This window comes from Sus scrofa, chromosome 13 (genome assembly GCF_054392235.1).
Source record: "Sus scrofa isolate SSC_HxYL_T2T_F1_AM1 chromosome 13, Sscrofa_HxYL_maternal_Yorkshire_Landrace_v2.0, whole genome shotgun sequence".
NCBI classification, from domain to species: Eukaryota; Metazoa; Chordata; class Mammalia; order Artiodactyla; family Suidae; genus Sus; species Sus scrofa.
The window spans coordinates 221,470,619-221,486,756 of NC_139395.1; the positions used below are offsets into that span (position 1 = coordinate 221,470,619).

At 50.9% G+C, this 16,138-nt stretch overlaps 2 long non-coding RNA genes across 3 annotated transcripts; one reads left to right on the forward strand and one right to left on the reverse strand.

The window, feature by feature from the left end:
- The first annotated feature begins 1,784 nt into the window (after window positions 1–1,784).
- LOC146397916 (uncharacterized) lies at window positions 1,785–3,394 on the forward strand. The gene is made up of 2 exons (XR_014825236.1): window positions 1,785–1,964; window positions 2,740–3,394. It is a non-coding gene; the product is annotated as an uncharacterized LOC146397916 (long non-coding RNA).
- An 8,588-nt stretch (window positions 3,395–11,982) lies between these two features.
- On the reverse strand, window positions 11,983–16,120 carry LOC106505505 (uncharacterized). Of its 2 annotated transcripts, none has more exons than XR_014823959.1 (3): window positions 16,026–16,120; window positions 13,340–13,474; window positions 11,983–12,645 (listed from the first exon to the last, which is right to left on the reverse strand). It is a non-coding gene; the product is annotated as an uncharacterized LOC106505505 (long non-coding RNA). The 2 variants fall into 2 exon arrangements; XR_001299987.3 differs by having other exon boundaries at window positions 14,826–16,120.
- Between the last annotated feature and the right edge of the window lie 18 nt (window positions 16,121–16,138).

Consider the following 16,138-nt stretch of genomic DNA (forward strand, 5'->3'; position numbering starts at 1 on the left):
CCTCGGCTCTCACCCTTGGAGGTGACTGCGTTCACAGAGGACCTTGAATACTTGGGTGGTATTCAGACTGGGCTGAAAGACTGCCGCACACACATCTTAAAAAAGTTTGTGGATGGAGTTCCCGTTGTGGCGCAGTGGTTAACAAATCCGACTAGGAACCATGAGGTTGCGGGTTCGGTCCCTGCTCTTGCTCAGTGGGTTAAGGATCCGGCGTTGCCGTGAGCTGTGGCGTAGGTTGCAGATGCGGCTTGGATCCCGCGTTGCTGTGGCTCTGGTGTAGGCCGGTGGCTACAGCTCCGATTCAACCCCTAGCCTGGGAACCTCCATATGCCACTCAAAAAAAAAAAAAAAGTTTGTGGCTGATCTCCTGAAGGTCACTACCAGTCACCAGGAACAGACATCACCATGAAGGATTTTCGTGTTTTTCTGATGGGGGAGATGCAAGAATTGGGCACGTAAAATCGTCTCCTAAAAATACCTATCTGAAAGCCTGTCCTTCCAGTTTTCCCAGAGAACAGGGGGCCTCACTCCTCTGTCCACCCTGAGCTCTGCTCGGGGTGTTGTGGGCCGGCAGCTGCAGTGGCTCATTTAACCCAAGTAGAGTCTGATGGCAAGTGCCAGACGCCACTTCATAGCTCAAGGCAGAGGTCCCTGGAAGGCGATAAGCTAAACATGCCTTAAACACAAAGGTGGAGTTTGGAGTTCCTGTTGTGGCACAGCGGCAGCGAATCTGACTAGGAACCATGAGGCTGGGGGTTCGATCCCAGGCCTTGCTCAGTGGGTTAAGGATCCGGCAATCGTGAGCTGTGGTGTAGGTCGCAGAGGCGGCTCGGATCTGGTGTTGCTATGGCTGTGGTGTATGCTGGCAGCAACAGCTCCGATTGACCCAGAGCCTGGGAACCTCCGTATGCCACAGATGCGGCCCTAAAAAGATAAAAGATAAAAAAAAAAAAAAAAAAACCACAAAGGCTATGAACTGCCATTTTTCAACCCAAAATGGGGCTCTTTCCCAGTGTTCTTGTGCTCATGGAGTGCATCACCCGATCCCAGTTGGGGGGAATCTCTCAGGACTCACAGCCCCCTCATCCCACATTGTTCTTCTAACCACTTAAATCCTTCTGGAAGCCCCTTCACTCCATTTCCATGGCTTCTGTGGCCACAGCAATCCTGCCACTTGCTGGTCTCACATCTGCCCCTGTGTCCCCCTCAGATCCGTTTTGCACACTAAAGCCCAAGAGGTATTTTCAGGACACGGTTCTAGTCATTTCATTCCCCTGCTTAGCATGAACAAAAGCTTCTCGTTGTTGTCCGTCCAGAGACCAAATCCTGCTCTTCCACTCTGAGACTCCATGTGGTCTGACTCCTATCGATTCCACAGCCTCATTCCCTCCCAGGCGAGGCCCATTCTCATGACCACCCTTCCAGGTCACTGGCACCGTGTTCCGACTAACCACAGGACCTTACCACACGCTGTTCTTTCTGCTTGAAATGCTCTCCCCACACCCTATCTCTTTAGTGTCCCTGGTTTATTCCCAGCGTCATCCCAGCAGAGTCATTGAGGAAGCCTTTACTGATTCTCCATTGTTTGCATCCACAGCACCGTGATAATTTGTTTAATGTCTGTCTCAGGCTGCAAATGCCACGAAGGCAGGAACTGATGCCTAAGTTGGCCGGTCACCAACGGCCCAGATTGCAGCACAAAACCTGGCATGAAGTCAGTGTTCGATCAATATTTGCTAAGTAAATAAATGGAGCAACTAATGGACTGTTGTGAAGAATTAGTTATTTTTGCTTAAGAGTAAAGGAATCGCGATGGGTTTGAGGCTTGGGAAACCAGAAGACTGCGGACCCAGACCCCACCTCCGCTTTGATTCACGGATGAATTTACACGCAAACTTGAAAGGTGGCTGCTGCTGACAAAGCAGAATGCTTGGGGAAAGCTAGGCTCCCATAAAGGCCACGAGGTAAAAGGGGCTTTCATAGAGGCAGAAGATGGACGAGAGTCCGTGATTCACAGAACAGAGAACACAGAGGTTTGGGGTGGGGGGGGGGCAGGGCAGGAAGCAAAGCAGGAGAGTCTCACGGAGATCCCTGCCCAGCAGCTTCAAGGAGGGCTTGATGCTGGGCAGCAACCAGAGGCAGCAGGAAATAAGTCTGCTCCAAACATCATTTCTTATTCAGCTAAGCTGGCGGGCACAGTGAAAGGCCAGTCTCATGCTCTAGGGCACTTTTCAGGCATGCGGGTGAATTGGCAGTTTCTGTGCTGGGTGGGATAACAATACCAAGACCCCAGAGCTCCTACAAAGGGGCAGCCGGGCACTGCCAGGCTTGAAAGCAAATTAAGCTTCCATTCTAATCAGGGCTTACATCTCATAAAATGTTCCGTAACGCATTTTCATGCTGTAGAATTCCCAGACATCACCTCGGAGGACCCTTGAGGAAGAGGGACGTCAGCCTTATGCCGCCGGCGGGTCCCCGGGGAACCACTTCCCAAGCATGGACCCCAAACAGAAAGGGGGAGACGCATTCCCAGTGCTTGCTTACGTGTCTAACATGCTACATTAACCTTTGGTTACATGCAGGATACAGAAGGAGGTATCGCTGTGCGGGATGTCTTATGTTGTTACTTTGGTGATTCACCTTTCATGAATAGCCAGTACAATCGCGCTATTTTTTGAATATCTCCAGAACAATGGGGGCCCGGAGTTTCTCAAGTCCTAACGACTTTGTTTTTCTCAGAGCCTCCCATGGGTCACCTTAAGTTCACCAAGGTGGACGGTGGCAGGAAGATGGCTTCGCTCCTGTCAAGCTCCCTGTTCCCTCGTCCACACCCCCGCACTTCGAGAAACCATCACCGGTGATATGCGTGTGTAAACGGAGTGCGAAGCCTCACTACCTTTATGTTGTACACATGACAACCTTGAGAAGTAACTACTTGTTCTTGCAACATAGTTGGAGACCAAGGAATAAAGACTTAGGAGGAATCCCGTTATATCACAAGACACAGAACATGTACAGATGAAAACTTAAAATCGGTTTGACCATCAGATGCAAACACAATGTACCATTTTGAGCTTTTGCCAGCGAGAAATAACTTGCCTCACACTCTGAAGTCTGACGGTAGCTGTGCCAACAAGATGTATCTTTCCCAAGATCTTTTTCCATCACATTTCATGATAACCTTTACCTTGTCTTCTAAATCTTAATCAGGTCTAAGTTGAAATGGTTTTCAGCTTATTTTCGGTTTCACAGTCTTCCCTTTGTGTCTCTTGTGGTGCCACTTAGATGGATTTTGTTGCAAGCTCTCCGATGGTGGTGTATTTCTGTCACAGGACTGAGCGGCTTTTGTTGTCCTTACGGTTATATATCAGTAAACCATAATTTTCAGCACTAATGTAATGCCTTGACTTTCTTTGTCTTTTTATGCCCACACCTGCAGCGTATGGAAGTCCCTGGGCCAGGGGTTGAATCTGCGTCACATCTGTGACTTACTTTGGCTGCAGCTTGCAGCAACATTGGGTCCTTAACCTGCTGGGCCACAGCGGGAACTCCAGTGCCTTTTTCCTGTCTAATTTGTTTAGCATACTCCCCAAGATTCAGTACTCGAGTTTCAGTTCTATATAAATTGGATGTTTTTTTAAATTTCTCAATGTAAATAGCTAAATTATAACCAAATTTTCATCTCTCCGAAACTTACAAAACTATAAGGGCACATTCATCATTTACAGCTTGGATAAAAAGGGGGAGCCATTGGGTTTTCAACCACCTCTTGGGGTAATTCTCTCCAAGGGTGAGCAGTGTAATTGGTAACAGTAGCCCTATCTCTTGGCATCCTAATGGGTAACAGCAACAGGAAGTGGGGGCCTAAAACAAGAAGCACTTACTTAGCTCATGACTCTGGGTTGGCCGCTTGGGCTGGTCTTAGTTGAGTGGTCCTTCTGGTGCTCAGACCTTTGCTCTCATGACTGGGGCCCGCTGCCTGGGTGAAAGAGAACTAGCTGGCCTAGGATGGCCTGAGTGGCTCAGCTCTACTCCATCGGGCCCTTCGTCCCCCCAAAAAGGGTACAAAGGCGTAGCCACATGGCAGGCACAACCAAGAAAAACCCTACACGGAGTTCCTGTCGTGGCGCAGTGGTTAATGAATCCGACTAGGAACCATGAGGTTGTGGGTTCGATCCCTGGCCTTTCTCGGTGGGTTAAAGGATCTGGCGTTGCCGTGAGCTGTGGTGTAGGTCACAGATGGCTCGGATCCCACATTGCTGTGGCTGTGGTGTAGGCCGGCGGCTACAGCTCCGATTGGACCTGTAGCCTAGGAACCTCCATATGCCGCAGGAGCGGCCCTAGAAAAGGCAAAAAGACAAAAAAGAAAAAAGAAAAACCTTACAGGGTTCCCGCTGTGGCTCAGTCAGTCAAGAACCCAACATAGTGCCCATGAGGATGTGGGTTCAATCCCTGGCCTTGATCAGTGGGTTGAGGATCCAGTGTTGCCACAAGCTGTGGTGGAGGTCACAGATGCGGCTTGGATCCTGCGTGGCCGTGGCTGTGGCTGCGGCTTCCGCTGCAGCTCCAAATCGACCCCTCACCTGGGAACTTCTGTGTGGCACAGGTGTGGCCCTAAAACAAAAAAGCCCACAAAACCCCATGAGGTCCAAGGAGGAGCCGGGCAATTTTACTTCCGATGTCCCATTGGCCAAAGCAAATCACCAGGGCAACAAGATCCCAGGGGTGGGACATAGATGTCCCCCCCATGAGAGAGGCTACAGAGTCGCATCCCAGAGGGCCGGGGTAAAGGCAGAACTGAGGCCAGATTCGAGTCAAACCTACCACGGTCCATTCTTTGGCCTCCTCACCCGCATCTCCCCATCCACCCTCCTCCCAGATCCCCGAAGCCCATCCCAGCCCAGCCTCTGGCTCAAAGCCCAGGGCCGCGTGACCTGAACGGGGTTGGATGTTGGTCCTGGGGTGCAGCTCCTCTTGGCCCAGAGACCCACAAACCCAAACCCTAGCTGTCTGCCCCCCACAGCCAACATGCTGTGGCGAGAGCGGGGAGGATAAACACGAGAAAAGCTTCCCTTTGAGGGGGAAGAACGGAAGGCAGGAGAGCACCTGCCGACCCAGCGCCATCCTGGAGCCCCCGGGAGAAGGCGACAGGCCCGCAGCAATAGGACGTGTTCCTTGATTGGGCGAGTTCCAGTTGCTGGGCCGAACCCCAGCCTGACTCTCGCAGCTGCCCTGTGGGCATCCCTCCTTTTCTGGCATCTTCTTGGTCACTTGGGAACATGTGCCCTTTTGAGCATCTTTCTTAAACTCCGCCTGCCGTCGGAGAGGTGGGGGTCCAGAGGCCTTTCTTCTCTTTAAACCGCCCAGTCCCCTGAGGCCATAGGTGCTACCCTCTTCCACACAACACCCAGAAAAACTTCCTGGGGATGTGTCAGCATCGTGCCTGAGCAAAGCAGTCCTTCGCTGCATCATTCGGCCCCCTCACACACACGCAACAGCAAACGTGGCATCCGTCCAGACAAAAAAAAACGGGATGCAGCAGTCGTAGAAACGGGGATTGAGCATCATGTACCAAGGAACCCACACAAGTCTTGTCCACACCTGTCTCAGGTAACAGGCATAGAGACCTCGGTCCTGGCTGTGGAGCCTGCCACTATGGCCTGGGAGCCCCATGAACAAGTGCTTTTGTGGGAGTCCAGGTGTGCAGTGGAAGAGTCCCAGCATCTACTTAGAGCACACGCGCGCGCGCGCGCGCACACACACACACACACACACACACACACACACACACACACGGATCCTGCCACAAGAGGGCGCAAGGCATGCAGAGCAGGCAGAGCCCTGGAAGGTCTGAGAAAGCCTCAGAATCCCAGCAGGGTCGACGGAAGGTCTCTCTCTCCCAAAGGCAGCTAGTAAAGGCTGGAGGAGGTGGCCGCTTCCTCAAATGCAAAGACAGCTCAAAACTTGAGGGAACATGAAAAAATCAAGGAGACAGGACCATCAGAGCATCACAACAACCTTCCATCCCAGACGCGGGCATCTGTGATTCACTTGATAAAGAATTCAAAATAGCTGTTTTAAGGAAAGTCAACGTGGAGCTCCCGCTGTGGCTCAGTGATAAGGAACCCGACTCGTATCCATGAGGATGTGGGTTCAATCCCTGGCCTTGCTCAGTGGGTTAAGGATCCAGCACTGCCGTGAGCTGTGACATAGGTCACAGACACTGCTCAGATCCCAAGTTGCTGTGGCTGTGGCAGGCCAGCAGCTGTAGCTCCAAATTGACACCTGGCCTGGGAACTTCCATATGCTGTGGATGTGGCCCTAAAAAAAAGCAAAAGAAACAAACAGCTGAGACCTTCCCAAATCAGGTGAGAGATTTGGGCATCCAGGTTCCTGAAGCTCGCAGGTCACCAAACAAACTCAACTTAAAGACACCTTCTTCAAGACACCTTATAATAAAACTGTCAAAAGTCAAAGACAAAGAGGGAATCTTAAAAGCATGAAGAGAAAGGAAACTTGTAACTTATAAGATATCCCCATAAAGCAATCAGTAGATTTGTCAGCAGGAACCTTACAGATCAAGAGAGAGTAGGGAAAAATCATTCAAGGTGCTGAAAGAGGAGTTCTCTTGTGGCTCAGCAGGTTAAGGATCCGGCATTAGACTTCCCGTCGTGGCGCAGTGGTTAACGAATCCGACTAGGAACCATGAGGTTGCGGGTTCGATCCCTGCCCTTGCTCAGTGGGTTGACGATCTGGCATCGCCATGAGCTGTGGTGTAGGTCACAGACGCGGCTGGGATCCGCGTTGCTGTGGCTCTGGCGTAGGCCGGTGGCTACAGCTCCGATGAGACCCCTAGCCTGGGAACCTCCATATGCCGTGGGAGTGGCCCAAAAAATGGCAAGAAGACAAAAAAAAAAAAGAATCCGGCATTGTCACTGCTGTGGCTCAGGTCACTGCTGTGGCATGGGTTCAATCCTTGGCTCAGGATTTTTCACATGACACAAGTGTGACAAACAAACAAACAGCAGAAAAAACACAAGGTGCTGAAAGAAAAAACCGCCAACCGAGAATACTCTGAGAATTACCATATGACCCAGCAATCCCACTCCTGGGAATATGTCCAGACAAAGCTGTAATTCAAAAGGTCCATGCAGCCCATGCATAGCAGCACTAGTCACAATAGCCAAGACATGGAAACAACCTAAAGACCACCGACAGCTGAATGGAGTAAGAACGTGTGGTATATACACACAGTGGAATACTACTCAGCCATAAAAAAGAATAAAGTCATGCCATTTGCAGCAACATGGATGGACCTAAAGATTCTCATACTAAATGAAGTAAGTCAGAAGGAGAAAGACAAATACCATACTGTATCACTTACACGTGGAATCTAAAATATGGCTCAAATCAATCAAAACAGAAACAGACTCAGAGACACAGAGAACAGACTTGTGGTTGCCAAGGGGGAGGAGGGAGGGAGTGGGATGGATGGGGAGTTTGGGGTTGGTAGATGCAAACTATTCCATTTAGAATGGATAAGCAATGAGGTCCTATGGTACAGCACAGGGAACCACATCCAATCTCCTGGGATAGACCATGATGGAAAAGTATAAAAAAGAATATATATATATATATATATATGTATGACCGATCCATTTTGCTGTACACCTGAAACTAATACAACATTGTAAGTCCCCTATACTCCAATAATTTTTTTTGTCTTTTTAGAGCTATACCCACGGCATATGGAATTTCCCAGGCTCGGAGTCCAGTTGGAGCTGCAGCTGCTGATCTACACCACAGCCACAGCCGTGCTATATCCGAGCCACATCTCTGACCTATACCACAGCCCATGGCAACACTGGATCCTTAACCCGCTGAGCAGGGCCAGAGATCAAACCCACATCCTCATGGATTCTCGTTGGATTTGTTACCAGAGAGCCACAGAGGGAACTCCTACTCCACTAAAATTTTTTTAAAAAAGAAATTCCATGCAAGCAGAAACCAAAAGAGAGCCAGGATAGCCATACTTATATCAGCCGAAATAGACTTTAAGACAAGAACTGTAACAAGATACAAAGAAGAGCGTTTGGTAATGATGAGGTCACTTCACCAGGAAGACATAACACGTGGGTTATGCAAATGAGAGAGACGCCGTCCAGCCTGGAGCATGTAAGTACATGAAGCAAATACTAACAGAGCTGAAGGGAGAAATGGACAATCGTGCAAAAGATATAATAACAGGGGACATCGGTACTCCACTTTCAGCAACAGACAAGAAAACGAGTAAGAGAATGTCGGCCTTGAACTGTCCTTTAGGCAAACGGACCTAATACACGCACACAGAACATTCCATCCCGGAGCAGCCGCATGCACATTCTTCTCAAGTGCACATGAAACAGTCTCCAGAATAATCACGTGGCAGGTCACAAAAAAATCTTAGCAAACTGGAGAAGACCAAAATCATACCAAGTGTCTTTTCCAGCCACACTGGTGTGAAACTAGAAATGAAATAAAACGGGGAAAAAGCAGTAAATGTCACACACGTGTGGCACCTAAACGCCAGCCTCCTGACACATCAATCGGTCCAGTAAGAGATCAAAAGGGAGGAGTTCCCCGGTGGCCTAGTGATTCAGGATCCAGCATCGGAGGTCCCGTCGTGGCGCAGTGGCTAACGAATCCGACGAGGAACCATGAGGGTGCAGGTTCGATCCCTGGCCTCGCTCCGTGGGTTAAGGATCCGGCGAGCTGTGGTGTGGGTTGCAGACGTGGCTCAGATCCCGCCTTGCTGTGGCTGTGGTGTAGGCCGGTGGCTACAGCTCCAATTAGCCCCCTAGCCAGGGAACCTCCATATGCCGCAGGCAGGGCCCTAGAAAAGCCAAAAAAAAAAAAAAAAAAAATCCGGTATTGTCACTGCTGTGGCTCTCGGGTCACAGCCACAGTGGTAGCCACTGTGGGAAAAAATACGGCGGTTCCTCAAAAAACTACAAAAAAATTACAAAAAAAAAAGAAAAAGAACTGTCGTGTAACTCAGCAATCCGCTCCTGCACATGAATCTAAAGGAAAAGAAATCACGATTCGGAAAAGCTCTCTGCGCCGTCACGCTGACTGCAGCACATGCCTTACAAGGTCCAGGACACGGAGTGGCTCTTCTCCATCGACAGGTGAAGGAAGAGCGTGTGGCACAGGCAGGAACGGGGATGGACCCAGAGGATGTCACGCCAAGGGAAAGATCCGAGAAGCACAAACCCTGTGTGGTCTCACGCGCACATGGAGACTTCAAACCCAAACAAGAGAACAAACTCACAGGTGCAGAGAAGAGACTGGTGGTTGCCGGGGGGGGAGTTGGGGGGCGGGTGAGTCAAGTGGGTGAAGCGGGTCAAAAGGGACGCTCCCATCGGGGTGCAGTGGAAACGAATCCGACTAGGAACCATGAGGTTGTGGGTTTGATCCCCGGTCTCGGGGAGAGTCGGGAGGAAATGGAAGAAGGCGCTGAAGGCTACACACCTCCGGTAACAAGATAAGTTCTGGGTGTGTGGTGCTGGGCACGGTGACCAGAGGTGGCAATATTGGGGTGCATACTGGCCAGTTCATCATCTTAGAAGTTCTCACCATAATTTCTTTAAACATTGTCCTTAAGGGAGGTGAGAGAAGTTACCTTAACACGTTCGCCGTGTATACACCTGATCCTTGAACAACTCAGGGATCAGGGGTGCCGCCCCCAGTGCCATCAAACTGCACATACTGGAGGTCCCGCCGGGCATGGCTCAGCAGTCACGAATGCAACTAGTATCCATGAGGACAAGGGTTCCATCCCTGGCCTTGCCCAGTGGGTTAAGGATCTGGCATTGCCATGAGCTGTGGTGTAGGTCGCAGATGCCGCTTGGATCCTGTGTTGCTGTGGCTGTGGCGTAGGCCGGCAGCTGTAGCTCTGATTCGACCCCTAGCCTGGGAACCTCCATATGGCTACAGGTGTAGCCCAAAAAAGAGAAAAAATAAAATAAAATAAAACGCTTGTATTGCTGTCTTGTCCTCCACGACAAAGGCACCTCCCCCAAGAGCAGGAAGCCAGCACGGTTTGCACAGAATCAGGACGCAAACCCTGGTTCTTTTGGCTCCGTATCGTGAATGTTATTCAGACACAAACTTTTCCCTACACTTCGTGAATAAAAAGGTGTGTAACTGGAAAACATAGATGCGATAGTTATCGCAAAACAAGGACGCGTACGTGGGCTCAGGCACGTCAAACCCCGTTGCTCGAGGGTCAGCCGTGCACGTCAAACCCTCACACTACGTGCCTTAGACTTACACAGTGTTTTGTCAAGTATATCTCAATAAAGCTCAACCTTTTTGTTTGTTTGTTTGTTTGTCTTTTCAGGGCCAAACCCACGGCATATGGAGGTTCCCAGGCCGGGGGTAGAATCAGAGCTACAGCTGCCGTGTCTTCGACCTACACCACAGCTCACGGCCACGCCGGATCCTTAGCCCACTGAGCAAGGCCAGGGATCGAACCCGCAACCTCAGGGTTCCTGGTCGGATTCATTTCCACTGCGCCACGATGGGAACTCCCAAAAAGGAGAGTTTAAATGGACATTAACAATGTTTCCTCAGGAGTTAACGGATTTCCCAGTTTGTGGCTTGTCATTTCACCTTTTACAGTACCTTTTGCTAGAGAGAAGTTTTCATTTTTACACAGTTAAATAGCTTGGAACGTCCTGGGGCCAAGGAAAGGGGGCATGGTTTGGTTTTGTTTTATTTTGGTTTTTTTGTTTTTGTTTGTTTGGTTTGGTTTTTTTTTAGGGCCACACCTGTGGGATGTGGAGGTTCCCAGGCTAGGGGTTGAATCGGAGCTGCAGCTGCCAGCCTACACCATGGCCAAGCAATGCAGGATCCTTAACCCACAGAGCCAGGCCAGGGGTCGAACCTTTGTCCTCAAAGATACTGGCGGGGTTGACCATGCAAACTCCTGGGTGTGTTTTAACTCCAGGCTCCAGAGAAAATAGGCCTTGAGACATTTTCCCCTGCGTGGGACCCCCTCCCTGTGGCTTTCCTTGCTAGGTGCCTTTGCTGACGGGTGGCCTTGCCCAGGTTCCCCCGTCATCAGTTCAGGGCAGCTCCTCCGCAGGCCTGCTTTCCCTGCTCTCCAGCCTCGCCTGAGGGTTCACGGGGCCCAAGTCCCATCTCCTCCCCCGCTGGTGTCAGCAACACCCAGGCTTTGCTTACTGAGATCAGCAAATGCTCCCAGCGCGCTCTCGTGTTTCTTGCTCCTCTGGTTTTTGGCCCCTGGGGACACAGACTTCCTGTGGTCCAGGACATTCCAAACTGTGAGAAAAATGGTCATGCCAGACCAAGATAAGCAGCACTCAGCAGAGTCCGGCAGACAAAGCCCAGAGCCACTCTGCAGAAATGCACTCTCAATCCAGGACTTGGGAATTCCCACAAAGAAGAGCCCAGAAACACGAGCTTCTAGGACTTCACCTCGCAGCAATCACGAACAGGAGCCAGCGGCGGCACGGGGAACAGAACCAGTGATTTGAAATTATGCCTGTAACATTACACCCACCATTGCTAATCAGACGTTTCTAACCTGAGGGTTTTTCATCACATCTAAGGCCAAATACCGCCAGAAATAGAAGTCACTACATACATTTTAAAACACAGTTTTAGGGGAGTTCCCACGGTGGCTCAGCAGTAACAAATGCGACTGGTATCCATGAGGATGGGGGTTCAATCCTTGGCCCCGCTCAATGGGTTAAGGATCCAGTATTGCCGTGAGCTGCGGTGTGGGTCGCAGATGTGGCTCAGATCACAAGTTGCTTTGGCTGTGGTGTAGGCTGGCAGCTACTGCTCCCATTGAACCCCTAGCCTGGGAACTTCCCTACACCGAAGGTAAGGCCCTAAAAACATAAACAAATAAAACACAGTGTTAGGAGTTCCCGTAGTGGCACAACAGGATTGCTGGCGTCTCTGTAGCACCGGGATGCAGGTTCCTTCCCCAGCCTGGCACAGTGGATTAAAGGATCTGGCGTTGCTGCAGCCGTGGCTTGGATCTGATCGGATCCCTGGCCCAGAAACTCCTTAGGCAGGATGGCCAAAAAGAAAAAAAAAAACAACGCAGTTTATATATATCCAACATAACTTCAACTTTCCTTAGGTCCTTATTTTTCTTTATATAAGCACTTTAAATTTACTTTTCCTGTTTGCTGAGCAACCTCTTGTTTCTATCCTTTTGTAAAAAAAACTTGTCTTACTAACCTAGTAAAGTATACTATACATGGTCATTCTAAACAATATTTGAAAACGACACCGTTACTGAAAGCTTTGAAAAAATTGTCAAAACCCATAATTCAACTGTATTCATCTACATAGGCTACTACCATAATGCATTTCCTTTGAGGCTTACAAAGAACGCGCGTGTTAGCTCAGCATGCACAGTGAGGGCGTGTGTATGGAAGGTGCGATAGCGGAGTATTTTTATTTTCCTCTTGTGCCCGAACACCGCTGAGTTCAGGACCCATCACTGCGTCCACATGATGCTCCAGGAATCCAGTTACCTTTTTGGGTTCTTGGCCACGCCCTCAGCATGCAGACGTTCCCGGGCCAGGGATCCAACCAGCGCCACAGCAGTGACAACACCAGCTCCTGAACGGGTAGGGAACGCCTGGTTATCTTTAAAAGAAGCTTAATTCATGCTTGGCGGGAGACGGGGGATTTCTAGCAGTTTAAATGTTGTGTGATGAATTAAGGAACTTAGACAAACGTTTTGGAAGGCGAGGGGCTTGAGATATCTATGTGATAAGGAGGCAGGCGGTCTTAGGTGTGGGGAAGGGAGAGTGGAGGTGGGGACAGGTGAGGCACAGGTGTCACTTGTAACCTGAGTTACAAGACTTCACGGGAGCCACGTTCAAAAATGCAGGCACTGCGGGAACCAAGGCTGCAAATGCAGTATTCCTAGAGCTGCAGGCAGAGGGGACAGGAGCCTGCCTGCAGAAAGCCTTTGGGCAGAGAACTAACAGCCAGGGAAGGACCCCCACTGTCAGCAAAATCTAGAATTTTCTGACGACGAGGATAATGATATAACCCCTCTGTACAATTACTTGTGAAACCACTGGCCCTGCCTCTGGCCGCTGTTTGATTTTTCTCTTTTCTATTTGCCTCTTGGTCCTGTCATTTCTGTTCCCTTTGGCCAAAGGCAGCATAAGCCTGCACCAGCTTCCCCACCTGCCTCAGCAGCTGCCCAGTGGGACCTGCTCCCGCCAGGCCTACGCCAACTAAAAGCTGGCATCTGCCACCTGCCTCTACAAAGACAAAGTCACGAGCCGCTGCGGCCACTGACCTTCCAGCCCCTGCGACGAGTTCAGGGCAGAGATCAGGCGTGAGGCGCTCTGGGAAAAACTGGCAGAACAGGTCTTCAGAGAGTTAGATGTCTTCAGGAGATCTGATGAGCTCAATTTCTTGCATCTTCTCGTATCTAGAAAAGACGTCGGCTCCTTGTGACCAGCAGGAACCTTCAGGAGACGAGCAGCGACCTTCTGCCAAAATGTGTGCCTGACTGCATGTTCCCCCCCCTCCGCCACTAAAATCATAAATACACTGACCTTCCCCACCTCTTCAGAGCAGGTCCTCAGAGCTGAGACGCCGTCTCCAGGGCTATAGTCCTCATTTTGTCCCAAATAGAACTTAACCCACAGCACCTACCTTTTGCCCCCCCAAAAATACTGTTGCCATGGTTACCCTCACGCCCACAATCACGCTGCTTTTTTTGGAAGCCATCAAGATGCCCTCCACCCACCCCACGGGGAGCTTCCCCCCAGGGCTGCCGCAACCATGTGCCCCTCCCCAGGTCACGCTGGCTGCTGACCCCGCCTCGTGGACTGGTGGTCTTTTCACTGTGTCCCCGAGCCTTAGGTCGACCCTTAGGTGATACCAAGGCTGGTAGAGGCAACTGGGGCCTCTGGATCCCGTGAAGGGGAGGAGGTGGACTTCCCAATTCCAGCTCGGCATCCCCAAGGGGCAGCTGTGGCGGGCCGCACCCGAGGCACATGGAGGCTCCCAGGCTAGGGGTCTAACCAGAGGGGCAGCTGCCAGCCTACAACACAGCTACAGCAACGCCAGATCCAAGCCGCATCTGTGACTTACACCACGGCTCATGGCACTGCCAGATCCTTAACCCACTGAGTGAGGCCAGGGATCAAACCCACAACCTCATGGATGCTAGTCAGGTTCTTTAACTGCTGAGCCACGAAGGGAACTCCCAACCTTCAATATTCTTTTTTTTTTTTTTTTTTTGTCTTTTTGCCTTTTTCTAGGGCCGCTCCCGTGGCATATGGAGGTTCCCAGGCTAGGGGTCTGAATGCAGCTGTAGCTACTGGCCTACGTCAGAGCCACAGCAGCGTGGGATCCGAGCTGCGTTTGCAATCTACACCACAGCTCAGGGCAACACCAGATCCTTAACCCAATGAGCAAGTCCAGGGATCAAACCCGCAACCTCATGGTTCCTAGTTGGATTTGTTAACTGCTGAGCCATGACGGGAACTCTAACGTTCAATATTCTTAATCACCTATAAAGTAAGCACAGTTCATGAAGACACGTGTCAACTTTCCCCTGGAGGCGACTGAGTTAATTCGGTTTGGGCAAAGGAAGATGCTTCTGTCAGCATGTTTTCTTCCTTCACTCTATAGGGACAGACTCCTTTCTCAATACCACTCTAGGGCTTGAATTGTTGTCCTTGCTTCCCAGGATGGATGGTGGCAGGTCCCATTGCCTCTGCTTGCCAGAAGCCCCCTCGACAAGGGTCTGGGTGTTACTGAACTAGGCTCACCTGCCCAACGTGCAGCAAACCACACGCTGAGACCCCGAGGTGTGCATCAGAGGGAGGGTTTATTCGCAAGGCGACTGTCCATTGAGGAGATGGGAGAACAAATCCGAAATCCACTTCCCCAAAGGTGACGGGCTTGCGATGACGATGGGACGAGGAAGCAGGTGGTCTTAGGTGCGGGGAAAGGAGGTTGCAGGCAGGGAAAGGCTGAGTCACACGACTCCTCATGGGAGCCACATCAAAAATGGAAGCCCTTAGCATGATCTGAGTTTGGAGTCTTCAGCCCTCTTAGCTCCAACGACAAATGGCACAGGCCCGGTTTCGGTCTTGGTGATTCCAACCAGTCTGAGCTGGCTTGAACCTGACAGAAGCCCACTCCCAACTCTGGGAAAACCACTAAAGCCTCTGTCACTATAGGTCACAGGGTTATCTATGGGGGGAGGTGTGTTAAGGGGTCCAAAGTAATTAAGTTGAGTTTGGTCAGTGAAGGCAGGTTAAAAGCCGGTTAGTTTCTGGCCAGCTGTTCCCTCAGCTGCTGTTTTATTAGGGAAGCTCAAGAATTTCTGTTAGTCACCTAACAGAAGCTTCTGTTAATCTTATATGACTTTTTTTTTTTTTAAATCCTTTGGGGCACAATTTCATGGGGGAATCTGTTTTGCCCATGTATCTTGTGACCAGAATGAATCTCCAGCCTTAGCCAAGGTGGAGGGACTCTCCCGGATGGAGTTGAGGTGTGGACAGGCTCCTCCGAATCCAGCAGTGGCCGTGGTGAGAAGGCAGGATCAATAGTTAGAGGGGAGTTACCGCTGGGGCACAGTGGGTTAAGGGTCCCCTGTAGCGGCTGGGGTCCTGCATGGTGCAGGGTGGATCCTCTGCCAGGAGCAGTGGGTTAAAGATCCGGCATTGCCACCGCTGCGGCTGGGATTCAGTCCCCGGCCTGGGGAACTTCCATATGCCGAAGGTGTGGCCATAAATATATATATATAAATATGGAGAAGAAAGGCTAACCACACCTACGCCATGTTTATATCTAACTTGGGGGAGTCATTGCACTGCAAGCAATAAACCCTCAGGTAAAATAAAGCTTGCATTTCTGAACTGCCCAGCTAAGAGACTAGCGCGGTCCACGGCGCCACCTGCCCTGCTGGACGACCACAGGGAACCATGCGGTCGGAGAGCGACAATGGCACCCGCCACACCCACCTCGGTGTCCCCGCGCCCAGGCCCAAGGGTCACCCGGGTCAGAAAGAACAACCCGCCTGCGCCTGGCGGCTCTTCCCGGGGGCGTGGCTTCGAGGCGCGGCGCGGGGAGGCGG